The sequence below is a fragment of the Thamnophis sirtalis genome, unplaced genomic scaffold (genome assembly GCF_051295495.1).
Source record: "Thamnophis sirtalis isolate CommonGarterSnake01/CBP01778 unplaced genomic scaffold, rThaSir2_p1.2 scaffold_1, whole genome shotgun sequence".
NCBI classification, from domain to species: domain Eukaryota; kingdom Metazoa; phylum Chordata; class Lepidosauria; order Squamata; family Natricidae; genus Thamnophis; species Thamnophis sirtalis.
In genome coordinates, this window is record NW_028261381.1 from 117,445,666 (window position 1) to 117,459,980 (window position 14,315).

Sequence of the window (14,315 nt, forward strand, 5' to 3'; positions counted from 1 at the left end):
ACTATAGAAGAAGATGGAAATTAAAATATCAAAACGGTGGCATTCCTAACTGCAATGAATATACTACTGCGAGATTACATAGCTAAAAGTCAAGGTTGAGGTAAGTCTTTCCAGCCTAAAGAAAATCTATATATGTGGCTTCTATGAGTGGACACCAATTTTACAACAGCTAATCAATCAATCAACTTTATAAAAAGAAAACAGTATATGTATTATTCCAACTCTGTTTAAAATATTTATTACCTTCACATTGCTTCTTTGTATATAATGCTCAGCTCAACTGAATGATTCAGATCAGTTTTCTGAGAGGGTGGTTCTCCCAAACTTCATGTCTATTTTGTTTTTGTTTTTCTCGAGGAAACATTCTTTCTAATCTGTTCTAAATTCTGTATGTAGCTGAAGTTTCACAACATTGGAACATGTATAGTGTACTTAACATGTAAACACATTGTGCATTTTTCAGCTGTTTCTTTTTTAAAATATGTCTATACTTGTAGTCATCACTACATCTTTGCAATAATTATTGAGTCATATTTCAAATGGTAGATTCAATTTAACACTGCTTTATCACTTATAATGTTAACATTATAAATAATGTTGGACACTTTGGAGTATATTTCCTCTATTAGTTACTTCCTGTAGGTTTTAAAGAACATGATTAAGTTATATGGAATATTTATAAAATAGTAGAGTAATATATCTGGACTATACTATTTGGACAAGGATATGATATTAAGTTCTCCTACACCAGCAAAATTTGAAGATAATAACATCTGGAGATTTACACTGATTAGCAGTGAGATGAATGACAAAAGTGGAAGTTTTTGCTAGTTGGGCAGTTTCCCTATGGAATTTAGAACTCTATAAAATGAATGGTTCAGATTATGTTGGAAGCTCCTCAGTGTAGATGCTGCCCCTTTAATCCACAAAGATCTGTGAAGGCAAGCAATGGGAAAGAACTAGAAGTATGGGTCCAAGAGAATTGTCCACATGCTCTTCTTGCACTGCTCATTCTAAATGAACAGTGTGATAGAATTCTGAATAAAAAAGAACTTAATTTGAAGTGTATATGATGAGCTTTATTTATTTGTTTGTTTGTTTGTTTATAGCCTAATTTTCAGTTAATATTGAATCCCAAAGCAGATTGGTTGGTTGTTGGGGTTTTTAATTCATGTTACAGACACAGTATAATTAAAGATGCTTGGGTATGCACATAAGAAACAGAAAAAGCAATTTAGTTTGGATTCTGGCATCTGGTATTATAAAGTAGGTCAGTTAATTTGAAGTGTAGATTTAGATCTTGAGTAGATATTTGAAACTGAACTGACCCAGGCGTTTCCGACAAGGTATGTCTTATTCAGAATAAAATTGTTGGTCTACTTACAAGTGAAATAATACCTTTGCTAGGCAGAAAACATATTGTGCCCTTTAGGTAGAATACCTGGTTCAGTGTAGCCACGATAAACTGAGAAACACATGATAGGCGAATGAACATGGACATGGAAATGCTCACATACACCAGTGCAGAATGGTATAACATAAGAACTGTGATGAAAACAGCAATCTAGCACCATCACTCTGGTATGGATACTGAAGTAAAAAATCAATCTGTAATATGTGATAGATCAAATTGCAGCATCACAAAACCATGCTGACAAATCATATTTTCAAGTAATATGTTGCAGCAGCTTACTCAAACAGATGTCACCCAGACTTGTTGGACTGCAATTCTCATTATTCCTGGTCCAGTATATCTGGGTGACACCTGGCTGAGAGATGCTTTATTACGCTATGTCCAGCATTTGGGAAATATGCCACTGGAGCCACGTGTGTGAGATGAGCAGCCATATAAATCTATTAAATAAATAAATAAGTCAACAATGTCTCCTGAAGTTTTTATATAGTAAAAAAAAGTCTCTGGAATTCATCTATAACTAAGAAGACTCAGTGACTGTATATAACATATATATATATATATATATATATATATATATATATATATATATATATATATATATATATATATATATATATATATATATATATATATATATATATATATATATATATATACACACACATACATATATATGCAGGTCTTGGCGTATTTGGGTCTTTTCCCGTGTAAGATTGAGAGTATCTGGGCGACGTTTTGATGAAGTCTCACTCGCCAGCTTCAGGCTGCTGCCTTCAGCTTCATGCTTGTGCGAGCAAAGCATGATCGGAGCTGCCGAAAAAGGTTTTGTTTCACTTGTAAGTAGACCAAAAATTTTATTCTGAATAAGACATGCCTTGTCGGAAACGTCTGGGTCAGTTCAGTTTCAGATATCTACTCAAGATCTAAATCTACACTTCAAATTAACTGACCTACTTTATAATATCAAATGCCAGAATCCAAACCAAATTGCTTTTTCTGTTTCTTATGTGCATACATGCTTTGCTCACACAAGCACGAAGTCGAAGGCACCAGCCTGAAGATGCCAAGTGGGACCTCGTCGAAACGTCGCCAAGATACTCATCCTAAGTACTATTCTGATATAGTTGAATAAAAGACATGAATCAGATATACAGCATTTTTCACTTTTAACAATTAGGGATTTTTCAAAGACTTGCATAATAATATGGCAGCTGATTTCTGAACACACATGACTGTAATGTATAAAAAATATAGGAACCTCACTTAGCTATCAACTAAGCTATCAGTCCACCTAGTTCAGTGCTGTCTATATTGATAGGTAGCAACTTCTCCGGGTTTAAATCAGCTCTTTCTGGAGATGCTGCACATTGAATCTGGAATAGTTTGTATGTAAAATCTACTTTAAAAAGCTGAGTGGTTTGATTATAAAGATGAAAAAAATAAAATGAATTTAACTGGTATTGCAATATAAAAATGTACAATGAATTGCAAGTACCTTTTGAAATGTGTATATAGCTATCAAACAATTCCCAGCAACGTTATCTAAAACTCAGGGAAAAAATGTCTTGATATGTCTGATATCCCTTAGCCAGTGGTATGCAGGTAATAGTATGTTGGCTTGCAAGTTAGTCTTATATGGCCACCCATTTCAAATATATGACTCTAGGTGATTAACAATATTAAAATGATTTTAAAGTTAATTATGAAACTAATAACCAGAAAAAATATAAAGCCACAATTAAATATTCAACATAAACAAGAAATAAGTTTCATTCCTCACTCGGAAAGAAGCTTAGACAAATGCCTCCCTAATTCCCTGATTTATAAGGGGAGAGGGTAGGTACAGTCAAATTTGCAATCAAGATTCCTAAGGGAGATTTCTAAGAATGCCATGGATACAGAGGTGGTATTCAGCCAGTTTGGACCAGTTCTGGCATACTGGTAGCAAAAAGTTTAAGTAGTTCGGAGAACGGCAAATACCACCTCTGGCTGGCCCCGCCCTCCCATCTCCACCATTCCCTGTCCTAGATTCCCTTGTTTTAAGCTCAACTGATTCACACGACAGAGCGGATTGCTGCACCTCAGCTGAGCTAAAAAATAATTCAGCTCACCAGCGCTGACACCAATGGTGGTCTTTGAGTGCTGCATGTACGATGCAAGCTCTCATAGAACCGATAGGAAAAGATTTGGAATCCCACCACTGCACGGATAGCCAAGAAAATAAACAAACCAATTGTAGCGAGTAAAGATGATGTTCTTGACAGAGAAAGGAGACCCGTCACCAAAATGACAAGGAAGGAAGGAGGAATTCAGAAAAACTTCTCAGACATATCCCTAATTCACATTATGATAAAGAGGGGGGGGGCGTAAAATATAATCAGACTTGCAAGATTAGTGTCAGTCCCAAGAGGTAGATCAGACCAAGAAATCAATTCAATATTCAGACTAAAAATATTATTAATATGGCAATGGAATCTTGCCTTTAAAACTGCTATTGGGAGAATTTTTTCCCCTAACTTCTAGGTAACATTGAGTCCTTAGTATCATTAGCCCTTAATAGACTTACCCCCAAATAAATGTATGTAAACCCTTCAAAAGTCATCAGAATTAATGACCATCACTACATTTTGTGATATTAAATATTAGTTGAAGAATGTACTCAGTAGGCAGTCTTAAACTTAATTTTACAATAGTAACTATCTAACTGCTATTTCTGCTACTATCTAATAACATTTTCCAGTGTCACCTGAACTATTGTCTCTCCTTAACACTATAGAGCAGCTACCTGCCTGTTGTTAATATGAGGAACATATTATATTTACTTTTAAAAGCTTTCTAGATAGAAAGATTTATACTGTATAGCAGAGAATTCTGTGATTCTCTGAACCAATGTAAGGAAAGATTGACTATTTTCACTGCTTTGTGAAATGCAGTTCTTTTGTCCTTAAACACCTTCATATTATGGTTTAATTTCTAAGCTTCCTTGGTAGGAGTTCACTGAATTAAAAAAAACCCTGCATTTTCAAACAAATTTCACTTTGGCCTTTTCAGCAATGCCTTGCAAATTTCACCACTTTTCATCTCATACAGTTCTTCAAAAGATGCCTTAATAATTGCATGAGAGCGAGAATGAATCTGAAGAGCATTCAGGCAGCTAATATAAGTGCATTTGTAAAGGCTTTGTATTATAAACCCAGAATAATTCTGGAATGACAACTATAGTCTCTTCTCCAATGGGAGAAATGTCTTATATTATGAAAGGAATGATTTTCATAATCAAGTTTGCTTTTTAAAGAGGGCTCAGCATATTTTCATTTCTGTGGGAATATATTCAAGAGTGTTTTATGTCTTTTATTATAGTTGTTAAAGGTCTTGAATCTAGACTGTGGTAGCAAACAGTACAGACTGTAGGATTTAAGTTCTGTTTTCTCCAGTAGATGTCACTTGCAGTACATAATAATTTATGTAAAAAATAAATAAATAAGAGAAGTATTTGATCCTTATGCATTTGAAAGCCTTTTTAGTTCTTGTGGTTTCTTACACAGACAATAAATTCAGGCATTTAAGTTCTTTAAACCCCAACAGTGAAGCAAATTAGTTTATTTCCAGTTTGATGTAGAGAAGTGTTTTGATAAAAATTGCATTAGTTGAAAAAACAAAACAAAAGAGAAGCAAATACATTTCATGCAAAATACAACAACCCGATTGCAATCAGCACATTAGTATGGGTGTGTTGGGTTTAACTTGGGTTTAAAATAATTTTACTTGCTTGCAAATGTTATTTGATTCTGTTTTTGAATTACCTTGTATATTAATATGGAATGTACTATTTGAGTGTGCTTGCATATACTTGCAAGCTTGGAAAAATTTGCAGAATTGTGTGTGTGTGTGTGTGTGTGTGTGTGTGTGTGTGTGTGTGTGTAAAAACTTCACAGGGAATATATTCATCTCTCAAAAAAGAGCATGACTGGAGTTTGAGGTTGAAACCAAAGGATGCCCTGTTTCCTCGCAACTTTCTCTAGCAGGCAAGATTCAACTGTGGCACATTTCCTGTGGGCGATAAAGACAAAAACATATCATACAGCTACATACTGTTGTAACAAAACAAAACAAAAAAACCTCTAAAAGAACTAAGCCATCCTTTTCAGAATCTGTAATATTCAAAATGGGACATGATCTTTTTTGCATTCATTTATAGATTATCCTTTTCAAGTGTTGTATTGTAAAACTTGCTTTAGGTTATTTGTTCTCCAACAACCAATGCAACTGTTACTTTCATCCTATGTAATAAGCCTTGTAGGCATACTCTTTGGATATATTTGGTTTTAAGCAGTATTTGTTCTCACTTTCTGACTGTGCAATTATATTTTGTAAACATCAACAGGAAAGGGGAAAGAGAAACATATCCTGCTTAGGTCAATCATTAAAAAATGGCCTTATTTTCCCATCCATAATCTATCAGAAATTTAATCATTGCATGTCTTACTTATCCACATGTTTTATGCAGCTCTTTAATTCATTCAGCAATAGAAAAACCAACATTGAAATCTTTTTTTTTAATTACTCAACAGGAAATTAAGGTTGCCAGCTATTTTTCTGCAAGGAATTCCTCTGCTTTTAGCAGCTGTGCAAGAAACAGGATTTCTTTCTTATATGAACATGCACAAGAAAAGATTCCCAGGTTTCTACGTATTCTGCTCTGAAAAGATGGAGAACTAACTCCTTCTATATTCAACATATGATCTTGATCCAAGGCTTTTTCATCCTTAGGGATATTCTATCTGGATTGCCAAAATCTGGCTGATTGCCATATGGCAGCAAAAGTATGCTGTATTTAACTGCATAGCTTATACATTGCAAAAACCTTTGTGCTGAATATATAATATATGGGTACAACTTTTCACGTAGTCAATTACAAGTACATAGATCTCTTTGAAGATCTTTGCCCCATTGAAATGAATGAAATAAATAAGGAATTAACTTGTTTATTTCACAAGGTTGTGTCTCAATAAAGTATATGAATGTGTTAGCTTCCTTTGAATTAAAGTCAAAGGCCTATAAGGCTGTTTAGGGCATCCTGCAAATTCACTCAGAGCTATTTACAGGTTTTGCTTTGCTGCAATTTGCTGGAAATTAATGAATTTGCTATAATGAAGATTGGAGACTCGGGGCCTAAATCTATTAAAGTTCTTAAACAGTCCTTAAATGTCTGCTAAGAAGTGCCTTTAAAATGAGTGGCACTTAGTCTCAGATAACTTGGAACAGAATTATAGTTTAAACGCTTAAATCTTTGACATGTCTTCTTAAAGTTAAGTCCCAATTGGATTTATTCTCAAGAATATGAATTCAATTTAAGTCTTCAGTTTAAGACTAGTTCCATTCCCAAGGTTTTGTTTTTCAGTTGAATTTGTATGTTATTCAGAACACTATACATCAGTGATGGCGAACATTTTCGGCACTAAGTGCCAAAAAGGGAGCATGCACTCTCGTTTGGGCCACCACGTGAAAGATGAGCTGTCCAGGGCACATGCACACACCAGAAAATGAGCTTTCAGTTTCCGGCCCATGTATGCACACCGGACAGCTAGTCTTCTGGTTAATGGCACGCGTGTGCATACAATGATCAGCTGGCGAGCGTGCATGCTCACGCAGGAAAATGGAAGACCATCTCTTCCAGTTTATGGCACTGCCATTATGCACTAAGGCCAGCTGATCATTGCATGTGCATGCGCACCAGAAGAAGAATGGATGACGATGTGCGTGCCAGGCAATATGGCTCAATGTGCCACTTTGGGCACGCATGCCATAGTTTCACTATCACGACTATACATTATACAATATTATAGCATAGTGTAATGAACATGAACCATTGCTTATTTAACTTGAATCCTTGTGTATTTAACCTGAATTTTGTAACAAAAAACTCGTTTCTTAACTTTGGCTGTCCTTAAACTGGGGTGTTCTTAACCCAGGCACTTGCTGAATAGGATTGCTGAAGAGTTTAAAAATATGTGATTTGTAAATTTTCCATAAGTTCGTATTTTCTTATAACATTAATTGCAACTTCTCAGTACTGATGTAAAAGTAACATTGTCCCTTTTCATGTAGGTCTAGCAATATATAAATTAATGTATCTTGACATTGCGGTATTGAATATTTTTCTTGAAGCACAACTCTGATGTCCTCTAATTATTCACCATACCTGTTATAATCCATGAGTGACATTAGCTTTTAAAATAGGTCACTCTTTGCCACTGGTTCATATTTTTCCATTTCCATTTAAAAACAAACTGAATTAGCATTATTTCCTTAATTAGCCTGACCCAATCTACAGTACTTGTCCATTGCCTAATCATATAGAAAGTAGGTAATGCAGCTATATTTTTTATTACTATGAATTGCAGGTAATATAAATGATCCAAAAATAGTGAATATGCTAATTTATTGAATAAGCAAAGGACTGGTATCATTTGTTCATTTTGTTTTTTATATTAAGAACTGGATTGACTTCTTAAAATATAATGAATTGGAGACACTAAACTACATATGAATGCAAATGTTCTCCAACATAAACAAAGAACATTTTTTGATTACTGATCTTTAATTGTATGCTCTTCCTACACAATTACTCCTATATTTCGGGGTATCAGAGAATTGAATACAAGAGCCATGGTGGTGTAGTGGTTAGAATGCAGTATTGCAGGCTACTACTGCTGACTGCCAGCTGCCAGCAGTTAGGCAGTTCAATTTTCACCGGCTCAAGGTTGACTCACCCTTCCTTCCTTCTGAGGCCGGTAAAATGAGGACCCATATTGCTGGGGGCAATATGCTGACTCTGTAAATCACTTAGTGAGGGCTGTTTAGCACTATGAAGTGGTGTATAAGTCTAAGTGCTATTGCTATTAGACAGCTGTAAAGGGGAAAAGTCCTTTGGGCAATGGATGGTCACATTGGATGTATTACAGTAATCCTTGTTTCAAGATCATTCAAAGTTATTATGGGGCCACTGAAAAAATGACTTATGATCAGTCCTCACACTTATCACGGGTAATGTTACATGATTATGATTCAGGCATTTGGAAACTGGTGCAAATTTACAATGGGTGTAACATTCCAAGTGCACGTGATTAATTTGCTTTTGTCAAGCAAAGTCAATGGGGAAAGTTGGATTCACTTAACAACTGTGTGATATGCTTCATGACATCAGTGAATGCTGATCCACTTAATGACTGTACCAAAAAAATGGGTGTCACTCACCTACTGAACAATTGCATTGCCCAGCAACAGAAGTTCCAGTCTCAATTGGGGTCATAAGTCAAGGACTATTTGTATTGCATGTGTTTTATTTTAATTTTAGGATTTTTATTCATGTTTTGTTTTTACAATATAAAATGTTACTTTTGAGTCCAGCAGTACAAAAAAGTAAATAAATATTATAAAATAGAGTTTCAGAATTCCAGGAAACTGCAAGGGGAAGGGGGGAAATTGCAAGAATTTATGTATAGATATTATCACAGGAGAATTGGGAGGAGGAGGGCAAAAACATCATGGCAGTGACTACAGTTGCATAACACACATACAAAAAGAATTTTGATTGTGTGGGCGTGGCTGCTTCCTTGACTTTTTAAAATCTCTCCTGCAGATATCCTTGCCTTATCCATTGGAAAGAACCAATAATGCCTCTTCCTTCACAGCTTCTAGGTTCTCAGCTAGTATGTTCAGATTCAAACAGCTCTGTAGCCAAACATCAAAATATCACTTACTTGTTCTAAATATATAAAAGTAATCTTTAAAATATTCAGTCATCTTTACACTATCACTTCTTGCAGTTGTTTGCGTACAAGATAGAGAGATAAGAGTAATGGAACATAGAAAGATATAGTAGCTGTATAACAAGAATGCAAGTGATTTTTTTTTTAAAAAAATGCTCTGTTGATCAACAACAATGTAGAATAATTCAGTCAAAATTCATTTCTTTATTTGTTCATATCAAATAGACAGAATCTTGCCTGTGTAAATCTTTACTACCTTCACTCTAGTGAATATACCCTGGGAGATTCTAGGGAGTGGCTGTTCTAACTCTCTTCCTCTGTCTCCTATCCAGCTGTGGCTATGTTGTCTCTTGGCGCATCCTTGGAATATGTTCCCTTCTTCCCGGGAAACTGTTGCATCACTGTAATCCATCATACCACCTCCCCCTCTGTTGGTACCACCCATCACATCCATAGAACATGTGATAATTACCCTTTCAATTAAAGACTGCTTTAAATAGAAAAAAATATTTAAAATTCACTTTAACTCTTCTACAGGTGGAGGAAAGGGCAAGTCAGTAGGGTGGAGTTTATTATTTAGAAAAGAATGGGAAGCGATCTCATTCTCTTGTACATCTCAGCCTAACACATATGAACAATAGTTATTCAGAAAGGACAGGAATGGTAAGGAAACAGAAATGCATAAGGTTTCAAAATAAATTGGTCAGAATTCATATCCAGATCTGTGTTCGACCATGAATTCTAAAATATGATTAAAGGTAAAGGTTCCCCTTGCACATATGTGCTAGTTGTTCCCAACTCTTGGGGGTGGTGCTCATCTCCGTTTCAAAGCCGAAGAGCCAGCGCTGTTTGAAGACGTCTCTGTGGTCATGTGACGGACATGACTAAACACCAAACGCTGTCACCTTTCCACCAAAGCTGGTTTGTATTTTTCTACTTACATTTTACATGCTTTTGAACTGCTAGGTTGGCAGAAGCTGGGACAAGTAACTGGAGCTCACTCCGTTACGTGGTACTAGGGACTCGAACTGCCAAACTGCTGATCTTTCTGATCAACAAGCTCAGTGCCTTAGCCACTGAACCATTGCGTCCCTATATAAAATATGATTACCTCTATTTATAGCAATAGCAATAGCAGTTAGACTTATATACCGCTTCATGGGGCTTTCAGCCCTCTCTAAGCAGTTTACAGAGTCAGCATATTGCCCCCAACAACAATCCGGGCCCTCATTTTACCCACCTCAGAAGGATGGAAGGCTGAGTCAACCCTGAGCCGGTGAGATATGAACAGCCGAACTGCAGAACTGCAGTCAGCTGAAGTAGCCTGCAGTGCTGCATTTAACCACTGCACCACCTCGGCACATGGCATTATATTTGCTTATGTTACTACAGGTCATTCTTGTCTTACAATCATTCATTCAGTGATCATTTGAAGTTACAAAAACACTGAAAAAAGTGACTTATGGCCATTTGTCACACTTAAGACCAATCCAGCATCCTCATGGTCACATGATCAAAATTCATACACTTGGCAACTGGCGTGTATTTATGACAGCTGCAATGTCCCAGGGTCATGTGATCACCTTCTGTGATTTTCTGACAAGCAAACTCAATGAGAAAACCAGAATCAGTTAACAACCATATTGCTTTTAGCAATTGCAATGGTTCCTTTAACAATTGTAGCAAGAAAGATTGTAAAATGGAGCAAAACTCCCTTAATAAATGTCTTGCTTAGTAACAAAAGTCTTAGGCTCAATTGTGGTCTTAAGATGAAGACTACCTGTGCTAAGTTGACAGAATTGCATATTCAATACCCACTTAACGTTTTTTCTAACTAGGCTGAGAAATTTAGGTTGCAGTTCTACAGTTCCTGCATTGGCAATCTAAGGATCAGAGCAAAATCTGAGTTTCCTCCCAAAATTAAAGAAAGGGATATAACCTTGAAGGTTTAAAACCTCCCCATGCCATTGCTTAACTGAAAAGAGGTATTTTCTGATGTGATATGTTCTAATATTGAAAAGAGGAAAGAGGAAGCACTGGTAAAGGTGGGGCAGCAGACCAGACGGGTGATACGTGTACCCTGCCCATTGTTCTTTTTGTAAGTTTAATCTTAAAAGCCATCCATAATAGCATAATAGCAATTGTCTGCTGTAAGCCTCCCTGGGAATATTGTGCACACTGCAGTAGTCAAGGAAAAATGAAACCGAGACATAAATAACTGCTGCCAAATCTGACTGAATCAGGAAGAGTCACAGGAGGGCACCAAGTAATTATAAAATAACATCCCTCCAATACTAACTTACTCCAGTATTAACATTCCATAACTGCTCTTTATTCTGTAATAATGCTTTTTCTTTCCCAGTAGAAATAACTGCTTCATAAATGATGACTGCAAGTTTAAAAAGCATCTCTTCCACAGGTCAAGTTAGAGCGCAAGGAATATAAGCCCATTTCGGTGCTCAAAATATTGAACAGCGTTTAATCAAATATTTGTTCAGAAAATATGTTCCATCCCTGATCATGAAGATGTAAGTAAAATGTTTTACACTTTGGAGAGTAAATCCTTTTTGGATGTTTTTTTCTTTGGTCAGTGTTCAGAATTTATAAAGGCATATCTGCCTGGAATTTAAATATGGAGCCCAGAAGTATAGTTTGATGTTGGAAAAGTACCGGAAACATTTCATTCTCTGGCAGGACCATCTTGGGGATTGGTAAGAACATGAGGTTATCCTTTTCCAAAGTTATTTGACATATAGGTCTCCCCATCCATAATATTTTGACATGGGTTAATTGCCAACTTCACCTATTAAGAGAAAGATGGGTACTCCTCAACTTATGATCACATTTCTGACCAGCATTTTTATTGCTAAGTGAAAAATTTGTTAAGAGAGTTTTGCCCCTTTTATAACCTTTTTCACTACAGTGGTTAAGTGTAATCATTACAGTTGTTAAATTAGTAACGTGGTTGTTAAACAAATCTGGCTTCTATTGACTTTGCTTGTCAGAAGGTCGCAAAAGCTGATCACATGACTCTGGGATACTGCAACCGTCATAAATATGACCTGGCTGCTAAACCTATGAATTTTGATCACATGACCATGAGAATGCTGCAAAAGTCGTAAGTGTGAAAAATGGTCATAAATCATTTTTTTCAGTGTCTTTGTAACTTTGAATGGTCACTAAACTAACTGTTGTAAGGACTACCAGTAGAGCAAAGATTGTACAATTGTCTTATAAAAGAATGAAGTGCCATCTCAGTTTATTTTTATTCAAAGGTCATCAGTGACTGTGGTTAAAATTATCTGATTTGACCCAGTAAATAAGTTGCATCAGAATTATCCCAGGAAGAAAACTGAATGCCAAGCAGCTGAGTAAATGCAATACAAAAAATAGTTATTTGTTGGTTTTCAATGGGTAAATGATTAAAATCCAACACAACAAAATTAAGTTATTGTCAATTAGCAGAGTTTCCTTCTGATACTTCCGGCTCATCGTTATTTTTGAAATGCCCACATTAATTCACCCATTGATACTTTAGTCACACTAAAAATTGGCCAACATGAAATAGTTTGAATTGAAATGGCTATCGTGGCTGCCTTTGAAAAGATTTTGCTGCTCTCCAACAATTGCTCTAAACATGTGTAATTCACTGAATGCTTATATTCCAGTAAATATCAGTTGGATCATCTGCAGTGGATATAATTTTAGATCAGTACCTGGATCAGTAAATATACTATCTAAGCAAGAAGGGTTATAATTTATTTATAAACATTTTTATGATAACTTCAGACTGAATTACAAAGTAAAATTATCCCCCCAAAATCAACAATCAAAGCATCTTTATTTTTTTAATTATTTTATGAATGTATATAAGAGAGTCATTTATGTCTGTCTGTCTGTCTGTTTTAAATCTTAAACCAAACTTTCTAAAATTTGGCATGGTGTGAGATGGGAACGAAAGAAACACAAAACTGAAAACGAGCCAGTTTCAGCCAAAGGCTTCAGAGACAAAATAATAATAATCCTCCCATGTGATATGCATTTGGGCATTGGTTCAGAAGGTTGCCAACACTAAACTTTTAGCTTCCTTTTTTCCATCATGTAATCCGGAATGATGCTATTTGTGAGGGGTTAGAAAGAACTTCAAAAGCCCTGTTCTGCGTGCTGCCCCTATCTTATTAATACCTCCAATCAGCAAAGTAATATATAATCGCCCAATTACACCTTACCCAAGGTCCAACATAATCCATGGCAGTTGCAGCAGCCCCATGTACAGGGAAAGCTTCACAGTGTAAAATAAAATCCTTCCTTGATTGAACGAAGGAGGAGGGCTGGCTGTGACAACAGAGAAAATGAAACTTCATTTCCCTGAAGTGACTTGGCATTAGGCTCAGGCATAATATGGTTTCTTTGGTTTCATTTTAATATGATGTACACACCTAGCCATTGTGATTAATAAGCCTATAATATATAGGTAAATGTTCTGTATAAAAAAGATCATTATGACACTTAACAAATCACAGTTTAAGTAACCATTGTGGAAAACAGTGTTTAAACACTCAATAGTCAGGGAACAAAATATTCCCTCAGTATATGTTTCCATGCAATAAAATGGGACTTTACTAGATATTAAATTGATTTGTCTGTTGTATTCATTTTTTTTTACTTTAGCAAAGCAATCAAAGACAATATAAGACTTTGGCCAATCAAAATATTTGTAAAATTGTTTATTTTAAGTGAGAGAAAAAGTTGGTAGATTTTCAACAATGGATATTATGGGAAGAACGGAACATAATATTACAAAAAATATTCTTTTATTTACCACCTATACCAAAGCTATACCACAATTTACAAAGTGTACACTAATCAAATTGCCATTACTTGTGTTATTTGACATTGTCTTGCTCTTTGTTGATTTCTTGACTTTGTTGATAAAGCGATTTTGAATCATTTCTGACTGCCTATGATTTCGAGTCATTAGTATGCTATTCACGTGTACGCTTTTTCTGCATATAAGGTTATTTTTGCTAAGTTTCTGAATTTCTCTCTTTATTAACATTGAAAGAAAGCTTATAAGAACATTTCCTGCTAATATAGACAATAGGATTCAATTGATACAGACTAGT